This window comes from Corvus moneduloides, chromosome 5 (genome assembly GCF_009650955.1).
Source record: "Corvus moneduloides isolate bCorMon1 chromosome 5, bCorMon1.pri, whole genome shotgun sequence".
In the NCBI taxonomy this organism is placed as follows: domain Eukaryota; kingdom Metazoa; phylum Chordata; class Aves; order Passeriformes; family Corvidae; genus Corvus; species Corvus moneduloides.
Window position 1 is genome coordinate 33,902,757 of NC_045480.1, and position 26,084 is coordinate 33,928,840.

Sequence of the window (26,084 nt, forward strand, 5' to 3'; positions counted from 1 at the left end):
ACTTATATAAACTTTTATTGTAATTTCTATTCTAAGAAAATTATTCTCATCAGAGAACATGTACACACAATTTCAAAGCAAGCTACAAAAACGACACAGGTGATGTGCAGGAAGGTTTATCAAAGCCAGTATATTCTACATAGGCTGTGCTAGAAAGCAAGAAAATATTTGATTTGTAAATGTCAATCAGAAATAGCTTTTTTTTTCCCCTCAAGTTTTTAAGGAATATTACAGTAAGAATTGTATTTCTATTACTCTTTATTTCTCTTTAACATTTCATTCCAATTTCAGAACAAGACTTCTCAGTTTTCAAAACAAGACATCTCAATTTCATTTCTTGGGTCCTGCACCCTTAACCAAAATATCTGTATTTCTGACAGAAAGAAAGTCTGTATATTTTGGCTTTGTTTTTTAAAGAGAAGCACTAAAATAAAATAAAGAATATAATTTGTATCTTTAAACAGCTGACAACACATCTAAATGAAGAACAGTTCAGATGGTTTTAGTATTTTGCAACGGCACCTGTTAACCGAGGCCTTTGTATTTCTCGGTTAACACTGCATATACTTGGTTCCCTCCTTTGTCCCAGTGAGAACCTTCTCCTCAGTGCTCCCCTCAATTTGGAGCACTTAACTGTAAAAAAACAAAACCAAGAAAAACTAAACAACGGATTATTTTGCTGAATACTATCAGTCAAGCCCTTTGTGATGTAAAATGACAGTTTACAACACATATCACAATGCAACAGCAAACTTCACTTGCACTCTTTTCAGCAAAAACAAGGTTGCTTTATAAATCTTCACTTATTTAAACACTTAATATCAAACTAATTAGTTGTCACTCCTTAAAAGATTTTAGAGAGTATTTAATTTACTACAGAACCATTATTCAAGTTTGTGAATGAGGGCCAGTCCTTTATCATTCTGTTTTGAAATTTTCCAGAAAGGCTTTTACATTTCCTGGCCTATATGAAGCCCGGTTTAGACTTGAAGATAAAGCTCCAAAGCCTTCCATTTAAGCAAACACTCTTCTACTTTTATATTTTCAAATTTTAGAGTGGTTAACTGAAATTTTTACATGATCCAAAAAAAAAAAAAGTTTTATAACAGAGCAGTTTATTAAATTAATGACTGTTTAGATGTTTGCATGCACAGGTAGCACAGCTTTTTAACTTGCATGAAACACTCAGATTTTAAAACATTTGATTGACTAATGAATGCAAGTACTTTCCAGGCAAAATCAGTTTTCTAGACACATTATAAACTCTGTGTTTTATTAACACTAAACTGGATTGTTATTTTAAAAATAATTATTTACAAATACACATGGGAATTATTTTGCAGTGTAAAGCCTATCTCCCCTTTCATCTAAGCCCGTCAAGACATTAAAGGGCCACTAATTCCTAGTGTATCTAAATTGCACCATGGGAAAACTGACATACACTATTCACCATAAAAGAAGAAATAATTTTTATTTTTATCCAAGTTTCCAAAATCCCTTGTAATGTTAAGGAAAAAAAAGCAAAAATAAAAACTAAAAAAAAGCACAACAAAAGGCAAACCAACAAACCAAACTCTTATTTGCACAACACTTTGTTACTATACCAAGCTAAAATCCTCAAAGATTTAATCTATGCTGTAGCACGAAGAAGTACTGATCTGCTTCCCACGGAAGTCAATGAATTCAATAAAACTTCAAAAAGCAGTTCTCTGGGTTATCTATTGCCTCTCCAGGCAAAGAATGAAAAGGTTAAAAAAATACAAGCTGTTTAACAGCACTGCATTATGGAGATACTCCAGCAGTGATTACCCTCCAGAATAACGAGGGCTACTGTATTATTTGTGGGCATTTTTGAAAGAAACAAAACAAAATGAACAACAAAACAAATCTTTTAGGTTTTAAGAACATGATCTGTTTGAATCTGGCATTATACAAAACACCTGTTTACTTTCAGTAGCCTTTAACTTTAAAAATTAATAGTATCTCTCAGCAAGTCTTAGGAAACACTTAACATCCTCAGGCTTGTGTCTTTGAAATTATTTCATCAGTAATACACATATCTAAAAGAAGACAGAACAAAAGCTATCTTAAAGATCTGTCTACAAATAAATTTTCTTTACTGTGATCAGACAACAAGCAGAAAGGGAGAACACAAACATATTTGCAGAACACAGAAATAAATACCAGTATTAATGTTTAAGTAGGGTACGTCAGCAGTGACAAGTCAAACAAAAGAAGACTTGCAGATGGCTTTACTAGATCTTAGCTTGTCCCATTATGAATCACCCCTTCTTTTTCCCTAGAAAACAGCCCTCACCCCCCCAACTGAAATATTTTCAGTTATTGAGAAAATTATTTAAATAAAAAATCCAAACTGTCATTTACCGCATCTGCTCATCCCCTTTCTTTTAAAGATCACTGTAGCTAAAATATTAACAAGATTTCCCGCTCAAATCTTCACAGATTTAAATGAATCACTGCTGCACAAATTTGAACATACTTCCTTCTTTTCTTTTCTTCTGTTTCCTCTAACATTAAAACTGCATCTCAGGGTTTTGGCGGGATAGCCGAATGCACAGCAACTAATTTACAAAATCAGATTAAAATTATAAACCAAAGAAAATGAAGTTTATTTTTTGATGTATTATAAAAACACTTGCCTTCATCTGCAAGGAATTATTGCCCATATGTCCATATTTATGGTCTATCAAGTTGCTTCATTCCAGCCAAATGAAGTAATTTTCATAGAGCAATATTTACAAAGCTATTGAACTACTAACAGACTCACAAAGGATGTCAGTTCATCCGTGCTGAATACTGCTACATGTTGGATTGCAATGCTGACGTAAAATGGCCTGCATGGACTGCAGAAAATAAAAAAAGATTTCACTGGTGCATGCCACTACTTCAAGTTTCTGTCTAATACTTTTGAAAGTATAAAACCTGAGGATGCTCATCTGTGTCACTGAGCATTGGGATCTCCCATGACCTTTTCAGGGATCGCTCCAATGTCAGGGGCTCCTGGCTGAAATACACAGGAGGGTGTTCACTAATCACCAGGCTGACATGACAGCTCTTATACAGTCATGCTCAGCCCATTTCTCTACATGCCTTAGCTGATTGCAGACTCAGACCCTACTTTCCTAGTGTCACTCCAAATTTTAAAAACAGCTTGAAACCAGAAAGAGAAGATGTCCATTTTAAAATTAATACTTAAATATTTCAACTTAATTTAGAAGGAAAGAAGGAGAACCAGAGAAACAATTCTTGTTCTGACCAGGTCATTGGGATCAAAGAGCTCATTCCCTTATGTGTCAGGCTACATTGTATACCTCTGACATCATTAACACATTTTAGCACTATATTTAATTACCAAGTCTGATAAGTTATGTACAATTAATAATTAAATAAACGATCAAAATTCTTTCTTTTACTCTAAGTGTTGTAGAGACACCAAGTGTAAACACTAAAACTGAGCACAAGGCACATTCATACATGAGTGTCAAAGCTACCACAGGAGCTTCAGTGACTGATGTCTCAGACACAGACAAAGCTGACTGGTGTCTGTTAGAAGTTTTACATTGCATTTGAAATTTCCCAGGACAGCCTTTCATCAGTTCCTCTTAATTATCTATTGCAACATGAAATAAAGTCAGTATAGTGAAAATGAAAAAAAACCCAAAAAAACCCCAAAAAAATCACAGTTACTTCACTTTTCTACAATAAAAAAACCCTTGATACTTAAGTTCTACACTGCAATGTAGAAAAATACTACAGGCATATTTTAATTGGCAAGACATAAAGAAGGCATTAAGGTCATGCTACAGTGTTATCCAAAACACCCAGGTACAACTTCAGCATGCCTGCAGGCATTTAAAGTGTTATGGAAAATGACTGTATTTCATTCAGCACCTCGAGCTCTGAGTTCCTCAAAGGGTTGTTAGAGTTTGGCAGCAGGATGGCAATCATGCCTAAGGTACACAGCACTCCATCCCCATCTCTCACTCAGAGAAATTTCTCCCAGCATTAAACCTGATTCAAGGAACACCAAGGTGCCTGACTAAGAAGTCTAAATATACTTCAGTATTATATGTTCTTTGATACCTAAAAATCTATAGAGGCATGAAATAGTAAACAGGTAAGAAATAAAATATGTTTGTTGCCAAAATGACAAGATAATTGTATAGAAAAGATGACATCACTGCTTGGATTGATTTATGGATCTACTATAGTGTGTATTATAGTCCCTTTAAACATCTATATCTATTTTAGAGATCTCCAAACATACAAAGCAAAACTGGAAGTAGTTCTAAGAATAACTAGAGTCATTAATATATACAGAGCTGGAATGGAAAATATCCAAAAATGGAAGGATAAAATTTGTAAATTTCCTTGTTACAGAGGAACAGTAAGAGAGTTCGAAATACTGTTATATGGAAGCACAAACAAGATCTTTCCTCAGTCTCAAGAAGCAGCAGCAAGGAAGGCAACATGCTGTTGGATCAGAGCCCTTCTCCCCTCCCTGAGGCCAGCAGAACTGAGACAGGGAAGGAACTCACATTACATATCACAAACTTCCCTCCAAACATCTAACTCTAAACACTTAGGCATTCCAAAGAATCACAGGATTCCCAGCTGCAGAGACCTACATTATTATCGGATTACTGTTATTTTTGTTATTAATTACCATTATTGCAAATTAAGAGTCACTGATCCTTCCACATTGACTCCTAGGTAAAAGCACAGTCTGAACACTTGCTGAGATGGGGACCAAACCTCCTTTCATGATTCTACATAAACACAAGCAGTACAAGAACCCTAAGATTTTTGGGAGAAGAAGCAGGCTTGAACTTCTGTCTGGAATAAGAGCAGAGGATTTTACAGGCTGTGAGCTGAGACACTGCCTACTCTCAGCATTGACAACAGCTGCTGCAAATAGCATCTAAGTAGTGGTGTTCAATAGATACACGTCTGCAAGTGCCATTACTTTAATTTAATAATAATTTCCTTTGTCTCTGTAATTGTTGACCAGATTAAATGAATGTAAATATTGCATTAGTTACAAATTGCACTAGGTATAGTATTTAATAGCCTCTTAATAGCAGAAGAACAAAGCAAGAACAATAGCAAGAACAAAGCAAAATTCAACTTACACATGTTAACAACTAGATTAAAAAGCTTATATGCAATATTGTACAATATTGTACAATATGCAAAAATTAAGAAAATCTTCTGTCCACAAAAAAACCCCTTTACAATTCTCACAACTAATCACCCATAAAACCTATTACAAACAAATACTAAGAAAAACTCAAAAAGCATAAAAGAGTGATGAAATTTCCACTGCAGTGGCTGATAAAGTGAGATATGTCAGAAATCAACTGAGCTGGAAAAATGACACTTTGAAGAGGTGCTTAGGATGATCTGTAGCCATGGTGTGCCATTAGTCAAACTGATGACTCTTAATACATGGACATTTCAGGTCATCATATCTAGAAACTCACTTCTTAATATAAAAAGTCTGTCTTCTCGCATAGAGACTAGGGAGAATGCATCCCAAGTCAGTCTTCTTAAGGGGGAGTGAGAAACAGATGGCCTGTCAGACAGAGAGTTCAGAAACTAAAATTTAAAAGAAGCCTCCTAAAGTCACCAACCCGACATTTTAAAATCAAATTAAAAGCAAATGAACGAGAAATCCCAGCAAAAAAATCCTAACAAAAACACACACAAAAAAAGAGTAACAAGAAGACAAGTAAAAAATATTTTGTATTTTTCTGCATCAGTCAGGGGAACAGAACACTCATATCTACCATCACTACAGGACGTAATGTTAATATAAAAGTTACTTTACATAGTCTATCTAAAAATCTTAACTACATTAGAGACAGAATAAAAAACAAATAAATGTCCTCTGTTCATTACAGAAGTTTTCTTGCAATAAGAGTCAGGAAAATCAGCAAGATAAAGAGTTCTGCAGCATCCTGGTTAGTCATAGAGGTTGATGTTTGTATAACAATATTGGTGCCATTACTTATAATTGAAATCCTTGGGAGCGGAGGGAAAGAACACCTCATGCTTTCCCTCATATGGGCAGAAAGAGATAATGCACCTTCTGTAATGATGGGAGTCAAGGGAGCACTTCTCTGGATTGCATTTACCTGGGAGGGTACGAGACCCACACTGCAGCATTTGAGATGGAGCTGCAGCTATTCCTGTGTGCTGGGAGCCCTTCCACAGCAAGGCTACAAACCTGCTGAAGACAAAACTGAAAATAACCCCAAGCTGGCCACACACACATGCAGCCTGGGGCTGTGCTGGTTTTTAAGTCACCAAGCAGGGCCTGCAGAAAACCTGTAACTTGCTGAGTTCCCACACCAGCTGGAACGGACCCTTCAGAGGAGCTCGGTAAAGGGTTACACTGACAGTTTCTGTTCCTCCTTTGGAGGAATGGTTTGCAGGAACTGTCATGAACTCTGATCTTAAGCAGAAACAACTACCTCTAATTCAGGGAATTTGTATAAAATGTGTTTTATTTCAAAGGGCTGGAAGAGCTAAGTGAGAAAGGGAACATGAAGGCCAAGAGTGTAATAATATGGTGTGCTCCTTTAGTAAAAAGGAGGGTGAGAATATGTGATGAAAAGACAGAGGGAAAGAAGTTAAGAGAGCAGAAATGCTGCAGTATGAAGAAAAAATGAATAACAAAACGAGCTCAGAATACAAAGTAGAGAGAGAAGCAGTCAGTAGCACTCATTACGGCAACACCGGGGAAGACAAGCGACACAGCAAACCTAGCAAGAGAAAAGAGTTTAAGAGAAAAAACAAGTGGAGGAAGAGAACAAAGAAAACTTCAGAAGGGAAGACCTTTGTGACTCATTTACTTCAGCACAAAGTAATAAACTCAGAGTCAGCACTGGGCAATTCATTACTCAGCAGCAACTAAAAAGGCCTAAGTACTTCCCTCTACTCCTTTAAACTTGAAATTCATCCTTTATGCCATCATCTCCTTCCCTTCTCATCTTTTACGCTCTTTTTCCATCACTGTGTTCTTACTCAACCTATCTTAATGGTATCCTAACATCCTTCTTGAATATCCCAAATCTACTTTTGCACCTGCTCAGAGCTCAGAGCTCTTCCACAGAGTCCTCTTTTGTTGTGGAACAAAGCTACAGAAATGTAGGGATTTTTAAAACTAAAACAAGTAGGATGGAGAATCTGACACAAGAACAACATGTAACAAACCATGGACATCAGCTAAGGTGCTACCGTCCCTTAGTCCCCAAGCAGTGAGCACAGCACAGTCATTTCTGCATTTCTGTTTGGAGAACAAAGCTATCAGTATGTCAGCTTCACCATCTGAAAGGGCTGTCGATCACTCAACTCCCCCTTCAACAACTCAGAGTTAATTTCAAACAATTTGACAGTAGTGAGGTTTCAAAAACAATACATCTCTCAAGCCACTATAAGGGAAATGAAGTATATTATATGTGACATGCAAGAGCTGGGCATACAGTCACAAGGCTGAGCTGAAAATTTTACTGTGAAGGTGTCTGGAAATGAAAGGAGGACCTGAGGAAACTGTAACAAGGATGTCATCGAGGGCACACGGGAGAGGGAAGAAAAAAAATAGCTAAGTGTAGGTGCTGAAGCTATTGCTGTGGTTGCATGACATAGGATACACATGCAACATCAGCTTTGGTTCCCAAGTACAGCTTCTCATAGTGGGAACTGAAATTCCACATAAACAGGAGATATTCACAAGATTTTTCTTTTCCTTGATCTGACAGGTAACCAGATTTTTCGGTCCCAGCCACATTATAATTAGGATACTGCTGCAGCCTGGTAACCTGGAGAATTATTTAGTGACTCATCCCTGTAAAGAATGACTAGTAAGATTTTTAAGGCATATTCACAACTGTTTTAATGCTCAAGAACTCTGTTTTGTTCAAAGTTATCCCCTTGTCCCCCCCACTTTCTCAAATAGCAACGAATCAAAACCACAAAGATACAAACAAGAAAAGTACCAAACATAATGAAAAGTCCCCACAGAAATGAGTACTCTATATTCATACTGTCACAACATTCACTTACTACTCCTAACACAGTAGTGTGAAAAATTATTTACAAATGCCACCGTAAGATGTTGCAAAGCACTGTTTAACTTGATTATGTTTCATTAGCAATTCCTACTACTGTATTTAACTATCCCATCTATTCAGATGGTATCAGCTGTCATGTGTTCCTCTATACTCCCCAGGTTCCTGCTTCCCTCTCTGCACAAGCTGTGTCCTCTTGTCACAACCTCTAATTGTCTCTTCTTCAGCACAATCCAACATCAGCAGACAGTAAAGGCTGGAGGTTGTTTGCCCTGCTGGATCACTTCCTTTTTGTAATCCCTGTTCTAACTCTCTTTCAAAGCATCCCTTTCATTGCATCAGATTTTTAGCCTTACCTTAAAGGTCATACAAAAACTTTTTGTCCTGTAATCACCCCATTCCACTCTTACCTCCCAGGTTTTGTCTCCAGTTTCAACAGAACTAAGACTTTGATTAGGGCAAACAAAAGAATAATGCATTTTTAAAATAAGTTCTTTGGCTAACTATGTGAGACACAAAATTTCCCACAGTAATTAGCAATTGTGTTCAAAGGAGCACACTGCTCTCTGAAAGTGTCCACACAGCCTGCTCTGGCATGACCCTACCTGACTACTAATCAAGATCCTCTCTTGTAACTACTTAAAGAACAATTAACCCTTAATAATTCAAAGCCTCCCTCAGGAAGCTGGGGAAGTAGGACGAAGAACTATGTCCTGCTGCCCCTCCTCTTCCCCTGGTGTGTGTTACCTGTAGGTAAGGCACCTGGCTGTGCTTCCACATGCTGCCAAATTTCAACTGTGGGGATGCAGCTGACTTGCTGCTGGAGAGCCCAGTGACAGCACCTGGCACTCACACAGCAGAGAACCAAGTCTCAACTTTAAAATACGCTTCATTGCCAAATGATTGCAGTTTTGCAAAATAAGCACAAGCTTCTACAGGAAGTATTTAGCAGCTTCATATTATGCTTTTGTAGGAAGTTGCTTCTTTAAATCCTTTAAATTACCACTTCATATAATACTCAATTTCTCAGTACACTCATTGATTAAAAATCCTTCTAATTAAAGTAACAATTTACTTCAGCAACAGATCTGAAGGTGACCTTCAAAGGATGGGCTATTTCTATTGTTAAGAACATAAATGAAAATTTGGTAACTGAATAATGAAACTGTAACTGAATAATGAAAATATTTCCCAATTATCAATGAAATCCTTTTAGATCCAATATGAGTTTGTAGAGCAGATCCACAGCTCAGTCACACCAGAACTAAACAATATGTTTTTCTTATCAAGTAAGTTTAGCAAGCAGAGTTGCAAGACAAAGCTGGGAATACTGGAGGCTTCCCCTCATTTACAGGACACAGAAGGCACAAGCAGAAGAAGAAGAGAATCTTTCCCACGGTGACAGTCAAGGAGTGCAGACAAAGTCCATATAGATTACATGGGTGGATGAGCAGGTAGTTTAATTTCTATCCTGTTTCGAGTATTTCTAATTCCTTTTTAATATGGTACAGAGAGTGAAACATTCGGTTTTTGCATGGCCTTATACCTAATATGAAACTATTTGGGATTTTCTTACTTATATTTAAGGGCAAAAACATCAGTTCCAGTATAGGCACTTCCAACCATTAACTTTTTGTTGAATTGTCTAGATACTTGAGATAGTTTTGTGGGAATAGAAAGAGGGCATGAGATGCGTAACAAGGTAGGGTCTAGAAATTTCTTGACCTACACAATCAAGTAGAGGGGCTCATGTCCCTCCTTAAGTAAAGAAGTCTAGAATAGTAGGAAATCTAAGATAAAGTTCTTTAACTACATTAGCTATGTCCAGAAGCATTTAGAAAACCTTTAGAAAAAAATTGATCCTGAGGGGTGGGCCAGGACTGAAGAAATGCAGGCATTAGAAAAAGAAGGAACCCCTTATACCTGTACCTGAACTTGATGGCATCAAAATCTTGTCTGTGTATTTGCACAGCTCAAGAACACACTTAAAAATGCTCAGTACTAAGAGATCTGGTCTGTACTGAAAAGTTCTGGCAGCACGGTTGAATTTACTAGAAGTCATAGCTTAAGCTAGCAAAATCTATTGTGCAGATGCAGCGACACTGACAGAGGAGTGCACTCTCAAAACCACTGATAAAGATAAGCTCTGAGACTGGAGCCATTCTGATTAATATCACAGGCTCTTAACGCACCCAGGTGAAATGATGAGCACACCCAGCAGGGTGACTGAAGGGGTTCAGACTGCTCAGCTATCATTTCTGGACATACTCATCTTCTGGGGAGGGCTCATTCAGCTGGTAACAATGAATGTGCTACTCCACACCTTCGATTCATACCCAGACTGCCTGGTAGTGCTGCACAGAGCTGCTGGGTAGGATTAATAATACAATTTTTGTGTGTAAGTTAATTGAGGCTTCCAAAAAGCAGGCTTCAGAAAGAAAAAGATTTAACATAGGTTATTCGCTGGTATTGGGAGAGTTTATCTTTCATATGGGGGAACAGGAGAGATAAATGAAATCTTAATATTCCTTTTTGTCAGTTTGGGTCTCCAAATAACTGAATAGAAGTATATGAAATCTGAGAATTCTTATGCACACTCACCAAGCAGTGCAAACAAAACCCAGAAAAAAGACCACAGCTGTAACAGAGAAAGAAAGACTTGTACAGAGTTTGAAGTATACTGATGGAGACTAGAGCAAAGATGGTAAAAGAGAGATTGGAAAGGTAAAGAGACATTTTATAGCTCTGTGGAATGATTAGACAAATACCCATCAGATCTTTAACCATTTGCAGCTCTTACTTTCTTAACACTTAAAAAGCTTTATTGAACATTACAAAGCTAGTGAAATGTATATGTGCACATATATGTATATATAAAAATAGATGTTATATATATATGAATAAAAACCACCAATGAAAGACATGCTATGGGGAGAATAGTAGTAGTAGTATTCTTCTCCTAAATCTAAAGTAACAAAACCCACTATTTAGCTAACCTAAGTCAAGACAGCTTGGGAAATGTATGTAACTTAACTAACTCCTGTTTGCCTTCAGCAACTGTATATTCCAAAGCACCTAGATGCTGATAACTTGTCTCTTCACAAACTTATGGTAAAAGTGACCAAACCAAGACTACCAGGGAATATTGGAGGAAGGGACAAAGCAGGAATGTTCTTATACCTATGTAAGTTTTTCAATAGTCTCTCTTCTGTCTCTCCTGAAGAATAACAAGAGATGCTCCACATCAAGAAAATCATAGGTAGAAGTTTTTAAATTTAGGTTATAAAGCCACTAGTAAAATGTGCAAAATACCATTGAGGAGACAAATTCTATGCTGGTTTTGGACTTTGAAGCTAGAAAAGCATAAAATTAATTGCCTACAAATTCCTTTTATCTATTTTGTAAACTTAAATGAAATTTATTATGGAAACAAAACCAGCATCAATAAAAATAGTGAAATGTTAATAACTATTTATTGCTCTGTATTCCTTACCTGTTATTCTCTCAGGGCTATGTTTCTCTATACCAAAGGGAGAAATTAGTAGCTTTTGGCACAGGTGCCAGATTTACCAGGGGCTGCTGCCTGAGAAATATTATCAGCAAGTCAAAAACATTGGTGTGAGTCTGCATCTTCCATCTCCTATTTAAAGCATTAATTTACTTTCACAAAAACATGGCATGAACATCAAAAACCACTACGGGCTGGTATATGACATTTAAGAGCACTCACTGTCCTGCAGAATTGTTAAACTAGAGATCGTGCCACAGTGATTCAGTAAATAGCTACAGTATAAGAAACTAATAAAGTAGTACCTTACCTCACCAGGAGATCAGTCCTGAATGCTTGCACAGACCACTTCAGTCTGTGCCATGCTTGAGACAGGACGCAATAACAGTTTCCTTAGAAAGTAGTCTTTCAGTCTCAATTTCTGAATTCAATTGAATTTCTGAATGCCTTATACATAAATCATGAAGCAGGTTGGCTTCATCAAACAAAACATAGTTCAGAGTCACAAAGTACTGTTTGCCAGAATCCTGGTGATAAAATTCTAGAATCTGGGTCTTCATGCAACCACAGGAAAAAAAAAGACTTGGGAATCTTTTGAGGGAGTCTATGTTCTCCCTACGAGCTGACGAAGAGGCAAACAGGATTTGGCAGATGTTCATAAGAAATTCAGTTTAAAACTTACTTAAAATAAATCAAATAAGCAAGAAAAGCTGTTCTTTTTAAAAAGCAAAATGAAGAACAATAGCAACTGTAATAGCCATCCCTTCTCTCCCCCTTCCAGATGCTCTCCTTCAAACACTCATCCAAGATGACCAGCCCTGTGTTTGGGCGCTCTGCAGCCTAATGGGCCTGAGCATCCCCAGGATAATCCCACCCCTCTCCTGCTGAATCTGGGCCTTGGTGCAGTGCACAGGATGGTTGTGAGGTTGGGGGAGAGCCTCACAACAGAAGGGTCTGATAAGGTTTTGAGAAAACAGGCAGTACAGCATTAGCTTATTGCTTGTATCTTCTCTGCTTTAGCACTAAAAAAAAAAAAAAAAATAAAAAGAGACCTTTTTAGCCAGATTTTAATAAATTTCTTAAGTTTCTGACCTACAGCTATGATTTCAGTCAGTCTGTTTAGAGTGCATTTGGTATTGTTGACTGACACAGTTCCCTCAGACAGAAAATACAAGACAGATGCTCATGATTTCAGAAAGCTGTAATCTAATTTTATTTCTATATATGAAGTAGCATAGTAAATAGGATTCTTGTCAATGCTGGTGAAAGGCCAGAGGCTTCACACTGACTGGACAGCACAGGGTCTCAAGAGCTGTCTGGGCTTGTCTTCACCTGTCTGGTTTTAACATTTGCCAGGTGGCTGAGCAATTATTACCTGGCCTGACCCCAAAAACACAGAGGGAATGTCTGACACCCTGTGGTAGTCACTGGGTGACAGGGAGAACCCTTTGTGTCACCTGAGGCTGGGGAAGGCTTTGAAGCACCCCTTAAATTGGACTGACGCAAATAAAGCAGGCTTCAGCATAGCATATAAAAACAGCCCTATGTAGACCAAGATCAAGTAAGATGCCAGACCCACTGTGAACACTGTGCTCTCCACAGTGGAAGGCACAGAATGCTGGTGACTTCATGGAAACACCTCCCCACCTGCCATTTTATTTCCACCCTCACAACCCAGAGGAACAATTAACACCAAAAATGGCAGGCACTTGGAAGTTCCATTTAACAATATTAAGTGTATTATTAGAGATGCTTATATGCTTTTTGGCATTCTATGGAATGTAACACTTAAAACATTAACTGGACCACTAGGAAAATCTTAGTTCATTATCTATGGCATGTGTCCTTTTAAGTTAAGAAGATTCAGAATGTGTGTCTACAAAGCGCACCTTCCCATCTGCAAGGAACAGCTTTTAAAAGCAAAGAGAGAACTGTAAAAGCTTTGGAATATTTTAAAAAACTGGGTTTCCTGAAAGCTGTAGACATTAACTCTCCAGTCGCTTTGCACTGTTTTTCCCCTGCTTTTTCTATATGCAAAACCTTTGTCTTTGGTAACACGCAGCAGAGAGTAACGATGCTAATGGATGCAGCCACACAAGCTCTCATTTGGACAATAGCATCCGACGGATGAGTGTTTATCAAAGGACACTAATGACATGCTAAACCATGGCAGAATGATTACACACTGTATCCAAGTTCCTACTTTCCGGATTTATAATAACAAACATCAACAGATTTCAGAATTTTAAAAGGAAAAGAAACTTTAGAGAATATGGTATTAAATGTGACCTGCTGAAACAAAAGAATTTTAAAGACTACCATTGGAAGCCAACAATTTCGAGGAAACTATAAGCAGTCTGTATTTTAAGTAGGCAAAACTATTCATGACAGCAAGAAAAGCCTTACCTTCCACCATGTATCAGTTATAACCAAGATGGTCTTACTATCTTCGTTTCAAGTTCATTTTGCTATTATAGACATTAATTTATTTGTTTAGATAAATAGGTAATTTATAAATAGGTGTATTATAAATAGGTAATTTATCTAGTACTTACATTAGGGGTTAAAAGGTCTGCTTTATTACTAACACTAATCAACTCATTGGGATTACCCACTGAAACAGCAAACTCTTTTCACAGACATTCTTTTTTCCATTACTGCTTAAGACCTGTGATTAATATTAACCTTTTCTTCTTAATTTTATAAGGATCTGTGTTGAAATAAAGATTCTCTTTCTCAATTCTTTGGAAGAAGCTGCCCTTGCTCCCACAAATCTAAAATACCCAAATTCCCAGAGACTGTTTTGTGAAATGAATCTTTTGATGAGCTTCAGAATCAGGCATTTTAACAAAATACTCAACCCCTGTCTCGATAGTCTGCTGCTGCCACCATTGCTAATGATTTTAAGCTTCCAGTACTGTGAATAATTCAGAAACTCATCTGTTCCTTTCAGTGTAAAGACAATGTTGAGAGAAAAAGGTCACTATTTTTCCTCTTCCAACCACTGACTTATCTATCCCAGCACTGGTCTGATCACATGACACACCTAGTGTTTGACATGCATCCTGACAGCTTCTTGCAGCAGTTAGTCTGTTTAGGTTAGACTCCAGAAATAATAGGAGCACAAAGGACTGACAAGTTTCAGCAGTTATGCACACAGTACCAGCACTCACATTTGCAGGAGCTATTTCAGATACTCAATGTACAGTGGGCCCAATGTTTAATTATAAAATAGACAGATGCCAGCATATGTATTGTAACTGGGCAATCTGGTAGTGATGCACAGAAGCAGTGGTACTTGATAAATGTTTCTTAAACATAAATATGAACAGTGTAATCACCTGTTTCCCGAAGACTAACACTTGAGAACACACTGCTTCAAGCCTTTTTTGAAACAGCTGTAAATTCAGTGCTATTTCCTCTTTAATCTTGTGATTAACAAGGACATGGAAGGCTATCAATATACACACATACAATATTTGAAAATTATATCTGTCAGAGCAAGACAGACTCATGCAACATAGTATTTAAGGGATTAATTACTGTTTACTTGAAACTTCTCCTCCCTTCACTAAAATAACTTTTTTTTTTCCAAACAAGCTTATCTTAAATACAGATGTAAAGGATTTGTATTATACCGAATACTTCATCTTTCAAAGAAGATGAGTTAAAACTCTGATATTGTATTGAAAGCATCCACGTGCACTGACCCACAAGTTTAACCATGAGAAAAGCTAGAGTATTCTTTGACGGTAAGCATTTTTACCCATCTATTTAATTCTTTTCTTCCTCTGGCTGAAATCAACTCAATTGTCAAGGAAGATGACCACCTAAAGGCAAATGAAAGATTATGACCCTCTCCCTCTTAAATAAAAAGTAAAACCTATAGAAACCCCGAACCCTCTCTGCAGGGAAAAAACTAAACCTCTCCCCAATCCTTAGTGTTCAAATAAGGTCTAGCAGGTTGTGGTTTGTTACCTGACCTCTTTCGCCCATTTGCTTCTTCCTCACCAAACAACTTCAGATACATCACAATGTCAAATTTAGTCTCTCGGTTTTGCTGAAGGACTTTGCAATGTCTTCATTATTGAGATCAATGAACTCCTCTCTCAGGCTTCAGCAGAACGAAGAACAGCACTCTATCCTGACGACAGTAACCTTTGTCCCAAGTGTCCTTCTCTCAGAACCACCTCCCTAAACATGGCTAAAAATTATCAATTTCACAAAAATTAAAAACCAACAAAGAAACCCCTGTGTTTGCACTTATAAATTTTTGTTTTAATACTTTCTTGAGAGGAAATACCACAAATAGATATTTGTCATTTTGACAGCAGGACAAAGCTTCTGTTTCTAATTTAAAATCTCCCTATATATCCCAAGCCTATACAGACTATCAGAAGCATGCCAAAGAGTCAAAACTGGTTATAAACTTCCCAGCTTTCAAATGCTGCATGTCTGCTATCTCCCATTGCACATCTTGTGCAAAACTGGGTAATCCACACTCATAGTGAAGTTCTTGATCATTTTTGCATGATCATCTCAGCATCTCTCAAAAAAAGATTACTTTACTACCATGTGTAGTTTTGGATTATGTCAGGTACTAAAAGGTTCTAATAAACATGCAAGCTCCTTTGCACAACTCCAGGAAAACAAGATATTCTTTTTTGTCTGCTAAAGAGAGCAATTCAAGTACCTGTTCTGTTCTTTTGGTAGAATTTACATACCATTTATTCTAAATGATATAGCAATTTTAAGAAAAGGACTTTTTTTCCCCCTTCAGACAGGTTATGCTGCCTGTACATTCCACATACAGAGGGAATACTGGGGACTGCTGGGCTGCTCTCCTACCAATTAACAGAGCAGCTACTTCAGTTGCAAATGCGAGTAAGATGAGCTGCTGTTCATGAAAGGCAGCCGCAGGCTCTCCTTAGCCACACGATCCATAGAATCATAGGATCATTTAGGTTGGAGAAAACCTCTAAGATCATTGAGTCCAATAGCTAAACTACTGTCAAGTCCACAATAAAAACGTGTCCCCAAGTGCCATATCTACACTCTTAAATACCTCCAGGGATGGTGACTCAACCTCTCCCCTGAGCAGCCTCTTCCATTTCTTGACAACCCTTTTGGTAAAGAAATTTGTCCTAATAACCAATCTAAACGCTCCCTCCCCCCAGCACAGCTTGAAACTTGAGGCTGTTGCTTCTCATCTTCAACAAATACTTCAGCCTCAGAAGCTAGCCTGACTCTTCAGGACAAAATACCTCCCCAAAGGCCGTGACAAAGTAAGACAACCAGCATACGGGAGACATATCTAGAAATTTATACCACAAGTTCAGCAAATTACTGCAGCTATTTAGCTTTTATAAACTAGAGACAATAAAAAGCGTGATATAGAGCTCAATACAGACTATATTCAACTGATCAACAGGCACAGCAACTCCCATTTAGACCAAGAATTTTCACTAAGAAATTGAAATAACTCTCTTATTCCAATGTTTTGTCTCAAGGCAATAACAACCAATAATATCACTGTGCTCTGTAAAATTGCTGATGATTTTCGATGTTGGAAAGGGAGTCAAAAGTGTGGGTTTCTTACACTTCTGCTGGTAAAGAGTAAAAGAAAATTGAGCAGCGGAACAAAAGAGACATTTCATTCAAGGCAATTAATGCAAATTAATTTATACCATTAGGTTTTACTGTCCAGTTCAGAACCCTGTCCTCTGAGCTGCTGTGGTGAACACAGATAACCAGTGCTCATGAACATGGATTTTTTTGCTGGAATTGCTTACCAGCAGTAATATTCGAGGCCTACCATACTAAAAGGGAAAGCAAACAAAAATGGAGAGCTAATAATTTATCATCAGCTGTAAACAAGAAATACCATCTGGTATAATGATGGCCATGTACAATTCATTTATTGTGTTATATGCTTCACAGCAAGTACCAATGCAAATTATACTAAGAACAAAAATCAATTAAATATATCTAAATTGTTGTTAAAACACAGCCAGCGCGTACAACAGAAACATTCATGTAAGACACTAAAAATTGCAATATATTTTTTAGATTTTTGTATTTACATTATTGCCTGATTGCAAGAAGCATCTAGGAAATACACACAATGGTCTGTAACAAATCAAACTAATTAAAGCATCTCAGTTTAACGTTCACTCCTTAGTTTGAAAGTAACATGAAAACACTGATGAATGATGGAGAATACCTACATGAAAGATTTGCATTTTTACTTGCTTTAAAGTTTGTAAGTTCTGTGAATGCATTATCAACATAAAGTCTTAAAAATATATTAGTATTTGTTATTTATGAGATTCCCATTGTCCCCTCCTAATATGTTCCTACTGTGAATTGTGTGTTGAAAACCAGAAGAATTTCCACAAATTAATTGCTTGCCTCTTTCTCCTAAGATCATTAAACATTACTGATAGCAGTAAAAAACACTGTTCATTAATTTTTATTGGAGGGTGGAGGAGGGAGGAAGAGGGTACTATGGTCCAGACTCAGAGGAAAACAAGCATTAAATAAAAAATGATAACAAATGGATTTTTTGGAGTGTGTACACAGCCATATGCCACTAAACCTGCTAACACTTACATATATGCTTAATCTTACTACTATGAAGGGTCTAATGTCTGGAACAAAATTACACATACATTTTTCAAGGTCACACACATGTGAGTTAGCCTATCACTATGAAAAATTTGTTTTTCTTGTTGAATGATTTACATTCCAGTATTCCAATTTTAAATAAGCTTTGACAACTAACCTTAGAGTGATTAGTCAGAATCTCAGAATTTGTGATGAGTATTAAAAAAACCCACTGTTTGTAACATACTGTATGGAAACTATCTATAATTACCATAGCTATTTCTTTCATTTTAATTGTCTCCTATAATAATTTACAATCCACACGCAACTGTGCGTTCTCTGCAAAAAAAAATCTGGAAGAGGATTGTAGGAATATGCCCAACCCCCTTAGTAATTTCATATCTAGGTGCTCAGGTTCATAAAGTGTTTCTCCAGAGTTTTCCAAATACACTTATTCATGACAACAAAGCAAACCTAGTAGACAACACAGATTAGGATTTATGGCAATTTTTTTTTTAAGAAGTTCTATTACAAACTGCATAAAGAACACATAATAGCAAGCTTATTTCGCATAAAAAATACTTGTCAGTGAAGCTCCATTGGTGCACAGTGCTTTGAAACCCATGTTTCAAACAGAGAGAACAATCACAAATCACAACCTTCACTAAAAGATGCAACATGTAAAGTATGACTTGAAGCACTCTCTTGGGCAACGTAAACTATTTAAATACATAAAAATTTACCTTTATGTGCCAAAAGAAGCCTTTCTCTTGGAATCTTTACCAATTTATATACCATCTTCACTGATTTTTCTCCCAGCAGGAGCCAGCAGCAGCTGCTGGAGGAAGCAAAGAGTTTCCCTCCCTTCCTCCATAGCAAGGTCAAGGAAAGCACAGGTCAAGTTTTGCTACAACCCAGAAGCCCCAAAGCCAAGCTCACAGCAAAGGGGCTGCAAGCATTCTCTCTTTCTACAGCTCTTCCCACTCAATGAACTCTCCAGGTTTCACTACTAACTACTGAATTTAATTCAGATAAAAAGCATAAAGGTTTCAGGCATACATTACAGACACAGAACCGAAAGGATTTGTTGAGAAGCTGTCTTCTGAGTAAGGGTTGCTGAATTCAATATCCCTCACTACTTCCTGTATAAAGCTTGCTCAGTTTACAGAAATGCATGCCTTCTCATTACTGACCTCCAAACCTTCCCTTGCCCTGCAAGGCAAATGATCTGAATGACCCCATTTTGATCAGAATCTGAGAAGAGCAAAACCATGGGTATAGCTACTGTGTCTCATTCTTGGGGGGAAAAGGTGATTTTTAAGGTTTTCTACCGGCTTGTTGAAAATAAAGTTGAAGACCAGACCAGTTACCCGGCCCTGAGTATTCTGGGTAACTTAAAAAATGTAAAACTTTATTCCTTCATTCAGAATGCTGTGATCAGCAAAACAACAAATATTTTACAATGTTTATCTCACAAATATTTTACAAAGATCTTCTCAGATAATAATATTACCCTTAGAAAAATCTACTTCCTCCTTAAACACAGCAAGATTCCTTAAAAAAAAAAAAAACAAACCCCAAACAGGAACAATAACAAAATTGAAAGGAGGTGCAGGAATTTTTTCATGCCTAATTATCTTCTAACCCCTCCAAACTGAAAACTATTTGCAAATATTAGGAAGCCATAAGAATGTAAATACAATAAAGCACAAGCATAGAGACCAACTAATGGGAAAATCTGAATTCATCCCATGGAAGGATATTTTTTTTCCATTGACCCAAAAACATGATAACATTTGAGACTAATATTCTGGAGACTTCTATCAGACAGAAGTCCTTAGAGACAAGATGTTCAGATCTAAGACTCCAAAGTAGCTCTGTAGCTCCTTGAATTACAATGATCAAATTCAGATTTTTAAAAAGTAGCAGTAGTAGTCAAGAAATGGTAAAAGTATGCTTTTTTTATCCATACATATGCAATATAATACTCCACTGATGCAGTGGAGAATAGTCAAACTTCTGGTTTTACACGTTCTCTCTCTTCTAGATCTTTCAAATTTCTAGAACTTTTTTTTTACAGAAGTAAAAGAAACATGACAAAGGAGGCATTTGATAAAGTTTCTTCAAAGATAGGCTCTAAAAATCTAAGAAATATTCTCAGAGAGAAACCAACAGACAGATGATAGCCAAATAGGGTACAAATCAATGTTTTCTCTATGGAGAAAGGTCCCACAGAGTTGTGCTGGAAAACACCAACCTGAGACTGAAGATGTAACTATTCACTGTACGGTACAACTCAAGAAATAGCGATTTCTTCATACCTTTTCACATTTGAGTACAGAAGGAAGCAGGATAGTAAACTAGCTGAATGCTTGGCCTAAGCAGTACCTTTGTTCTTATGCTTTTATAGTAGCACAAGCTACAGCAGTTCTGAACTCAAACTACCAAGAGGCCACTGCCAAATGTGGTCCCCGTTTCCCCTCTACCCAACCCACACATTTGTAGTGCTTTACCCAGCAGCTGTACATTGGTATGAGAGAGACAATCAGCCAACTGATTTTGCTGGGTTTGTCTTTCATGAGTCCACAGAAGCAATATATGTTGGGGGGGAAAAAAAAACCAGTTTCACATGTCCACTTAGAATAAGATTCTGTCCTATGGAGAGTTCCAAGATATGCAAGCAGCGAGCTGGTGGTTGGGAAAAAAACAGTTGAAAAATGGAAAATTTCATTAACTTGACCTTATTGTAAGGAGATTATAAACATATTTTTTGCAAGCTCCTCAACTCACATAGGTTTCCCAGTGGGTCACTGGGCTGAAGCATTTCTCCATGCTGAATACCAGAAATGGTGTGAGGAGTGAAAGAAATGGCACAGCTCAGGGAAGGGTCTCTTTGGTGGTGACAAGTTATTTAGTTTGGTTCTGTTCTCTTACACACCAGTAAGTATAAAGGAAAGAACATGGTTAAATATTCTATTAAAATTATTTGTAATAGTTACAAACCACTAATGTTTCCATATAAAGTCAGGAAAATTAATGAAGACTAGGATATAACTGAAGAAAATTTGAAAACCTGTAGGTAAACGAAGATTATTCACCTGCAGAAAGTATTTTGTTTAGCCTTGAAAGCATATTTATCTAACACTCATATTTATCTAACAATTGTTGCTGGTTTACAATTGTGTACTGCTCATTATTTGAGACGTACAAAATAAAAATAGGCATCATATCCACTGAAAAAATATTTCTATCTCCACACTTACAAAGTAAAATCTACTGCTTGTAACTTCTTTATAATAGCTGACTCTTCAAATCTAATTTTTTGTTTCAAATATTGTATATTTATCAAATCGTATGTTCACAAATATTGTTCTAAAGAAATCACTTTCATATTAAACATTTTTATTTACAGCAACTTCTGTAAAGCAGAGAATTTTACAAGGCATGTATTGATTCTGAGATAATAACAAATGGAAGCCGTGTTATCTACGTAGATTTTCCTCAGAAATACAATCAAGTGATAAAGTAGTTTTGTGATTTGTAAAGGTCATGTGTTGGCAGACAAAATCAATCCTAATTTTGAAAATGGTGTAAGATTAAAAAAAAAAAATTCAATTTGTAAGTGCTGGGTTCTTATTAATACCTAGCTTAAAAGAGCCAATCATAACTGTAGCTCTAATTAAGATATTTTGATGAATTCACTGTATTAATGCCTACTTCTAAGAGAGAAAACTGTGTTGTGAACTGTTTGCAGCAATGTTATCTTTCTACTCAGATATATTCTGTCTCCACATTTATCCTAGTTCCAGTATTTTTTCCAGCATTGTATTATTTTTACTACTAATAGAAAAACTGCATACATTAAAAGAAAATTAAATCAAAAATTAAACAATTGCAAAAATCTATTTGCATTTGGATTTAATCTATTTAACAATATTCTGCATAGTGCATCTTGAGCTTAAATAGTTTAAAAAACAAATCCGGAAGCTTAAAAGAAAAATTCAGTACAAGATAAACAAAGGGTAGAGGACTAGCCTATCTCATTTCACCTGCCTAAATATGTTTCAAAGAGAAATGTCATTGAAATGGACAAACAAAAGACTATGGTTTAAGAGAAATATATATGTTCTGTCCCTTTGAAATGAGTAATTCTTTGATTTGGGGCGGGGGTGGGAGGGCAAGTAGAATTTTCCCAGCATTAAAAGTGTCAGTTCTAGTTTCTTCACTTCATGAATATTCAGAAGAACACACATCTGAAGCAACACTTACTCAGAGATGCCTATTTTGTATGAACAATCTAGCAACACACTTGCATTACCATGGCCTTCAGGCAAAGGGTGCCACAACGGACTAGGTGAGAAACACTGCATATTTATTTTTTTAATTTCCCCAAGCTTAAAGATTGCTCCATTACTTTAATAAAAGTATTTTGCTGGTGTTTGTTAATAAATACACTAGAAATGTTACATACTAGAAATACAGCTATATATATATATTCTGCATGCAGCTCACTGAGGAGTCTGTGTGTCTCTTGCATGAAGACTTAAACCCAGTGCGGTGGCAAGTGAGAACAAAGAAAAACAAAAACTGCTTATGGATGTCTAACAGCATAACCAGGAAATAAAAATATCATCTAAGATCCTTTCCCTTTACTAAAAGTTTTACACTTTCCACGAAAATATATATATATATTTAAATCTAGTTATCTTCTCAATATCAACACAAAGTGTTTGATAGTCATTGATCCTGGTCACAGGAAGGCGCAAGAACACTAAGATTACCAACATCCTCTTGTCCAGACTGGAGAAGGTTTATTCCTCTTGCTTACTTGCAGATCCCAGATGCCCAGGTGTGGATGCCAGCCACATCAGCCACCACCAGCATGTCACAGTCATTTAGCACCTCTAACTTTGTGGATGCAAAAAATATTGAGGTGTCTTTAGCCAGGAGCGCTCCAAGTAACACCTGCCAAAGCCAGAGCATTTTTCTGAGCACAGCTGCTGAACACTTCTCCAGTGATCCTGTCTGTGACAGCATCTTCCAGCAGATGGAAATACATGCAGCACACACAGCTGCTGGCTGGAGGAAAAGCTCTCGGCCGTGGAGTAGAAAATGAAGGACAACAGCAGCTTCTCTCGAGCTGAGAAGATGCTTACACTATCGATGACAAAGTGATGGCAAGGAGCAAAGCTTGGCAGCTGCAAGCCTACCACCTACAAAATGCCACTTACAAACCAGGAGGAGGGAGAATGTGCTCCCAAGGACAGAGCAGACACTGGGTAAGAGCAATGCAAGTAGCCAGGGAAGCTGAGCATCTATCACTGTATGGAAGCCCCACAGTGAGAGGGGGCTACCTTGATGTGTATGATGGCCTACCTTGACTGTCAGAACAACTGTCTTAGGGAAACAGCAAGAAGGAAGAATAAGAAGAGAAAAGAACATGAACAAGCCAGAAACTCAGCAAAGGGGAGAAAAAAACCCCTAATTCAGAAACAAAAAAGGGCCATTACTGAGCAACAGAAATGAATTTCCAGAAAAGAGTAAGGGAGGTTCAGCTAACCACTGTCCACTTCCTCTAGGCCAGTATTCACATGTACAATATCCCATTCTAGACCAACAGTAAGAACAGAATAAAGTAAATTGTTTTTTCCCCCTTACCCTAAAATGTAAAGTCAACATAAACCAATATTCCAGATTACAATACAAACTAACTTAATCTTAGTCATACATTAAACCTAAAATTTTATTTCAAAAGACGTTACTATTAAGGTAAGCATAATGAAAATAATAACTGTATGCCTACGCTGACAGAGATATCACAATTTCATACTCTTATTATAACAGAAACTTTTGATCCCCAACTTCTATTCCAGGACAGCTCTTAAGGATAACTTATCACTCTTGCCTTTATATCTAAATGATAAAGAAATTATTGTCAGAGCCTTGCAGGGTTAAGGATGCTTAAAATACTTTTCTGTTTAAAAGGAGAACATTCATTCTGCAAGTTAGAAGACTAATCCCAAAAATAACTTCTAATAACTGTCTGCCTCCACTGTGGCTACTAAGCAGAAAAAAACCCATCCAGATCTCTACACACTCATAAAATATTGAAATACTGTATATGACAGACAAAACATTGAAGCGGAAAGGTGTTCCAACAAAAACTGAAAATTTCAAACTTTCAAAAAAGTAAGAGACTTTAATACCTCTCAAAGGCTTCTGGATAAAATTTGTCACTAGTACTTGAAAACTTGCTAGCACTTTATAAAGGTTTAGACAGAATTAACTTCAAAACATAATAGCTTTCAGAGCTGCTCTCTGGTCAGCCAGTGACGTCTAACTGAATTTGACACGTAAACACCATTTTGGAAGGAACTGGTTTGCCTTAGTTCACATTTGAAGCTTAAACATTTTGACTGAAACAAACACAAGCCTCCAAACAGGGTCTGACCTTTGCATAACTGATCACCTCTTTTCAAGTTCTGCAGCTGTAGCCAGCAACAACACACTAATGAACAATTTGCCTGTATCCAAAATGCCTCAACCCTTGACACTTAGAAAAAACCCCACACCTTCTTTGGCTGGAATTTGACGGTAGGAACATTATAAAAGCTCACAGATGTGACAGCTGATACAGTGTCAATATAGGTGAGACTCAAGTTCAGAGCTAGAGCTGTTGTTGCTGCTCAGCTCTATGGGTTTCACATGGCACCACAGCTCGGGAGTTGCTCCCTTGTCTCTTGCACCCTGCTTGTGGTGCAAGCTGGCAGCTCCCACTCTACTGCAAGATCCAAATGCTGAAGGACTATAAGAAATGTCACGTACGAGTCACAGAAAATGTACTTACACTTTAACAAATGAAAACAACCACAAACAACTTCAAAATTAAGTTTTAAGAAAATTATTCACCAAAATAAGATGATATAGGAAGCTGCAAGAAAACAGCCTAAAAATTATTTTTAAGCAGTATGTATGACACAAGAGCTCCTATTAAAATGCACTTGACATAACCAAGATCTGTGCTAAAATAAAAACACTGAAAGTAAAATATATGCAACAGCATATTCAGATTATGAGTAAGAGAGAATGGTTATATATTGATCCCTGAAATTAACTGGAATCCAGCCAAGATATAGAACAGTCAGAAAAAGAATGAATGCTTCTTTCATACACTGCAAATACAGACAAAGAAGGGATGGAGAGAAACGAAACTGTCAAGACGGGAAGTTCAGACCACAGGGTACTAAAAAAAATGCCAATGTTATATATAGTAAATGACATTTGCAGGTAGAGGAAAAGTATCAGTTGAGAAGTTCAGGATCAAACATGCTACCAAGGTTATTCATGGAAAGTCTAAATAGCAACTCTACAAGAAGAACAGTTGATTTGTCCCCAGGAGAAACACATTCATGTGAAGCATTTAGAGGGAAAGACAGCACCAGCAGGCAAAAAGAACAGAGAAGAGTCATTAAAGGTGTCAAGGAATATGCACAGCTGAAAATCACAAGCACAGAACTGTCAGTCAGCAGCATAATTTAGACCCTGTGTATAAGTAAGAGCAAATGGCCAAGAAGTGACCCTTGTGAGAGGGACTCGAGAGAGCAAGGGTCTTGTCATGTAAGAAATGAACAAATACACACCTTCTTTTAAGAGACATGTAGAAAAATGTCAACAATAAAAGGATACGGCAGGTAGTTGGATGAGAGATTTGTAGAAATACAGCAGTTATATAAGGAGAAGAAAACGAAAGAAATAATACCTGCACAGTGACTGTACATAATTCCTCAGAGCAGTCATCATTATCCTGAGTTAGGTCAATCTCAAATGTAATTTCTTAACAAGTATTATGGAAAACACTATGAGCAAAGTCTAACACT

The 26,084-nt window shown here is 37.0% G+C and overlaps 1 protein-coding gene across 26 annotated transcripts in view; it reads right to left on the reverse strand.

Annotated features, from left to right (window-relative positions):
* TENM3 (teneurin transmembrane protein 3) overlaps positions 1–26,084 on the reverse strand; it is a 1,330,479-nt gene that overhangs the window by 322,884 nt on the left and 981,511 nt on the right. The gene's annotated exons all lie outside the window — the stretch shown is intronic.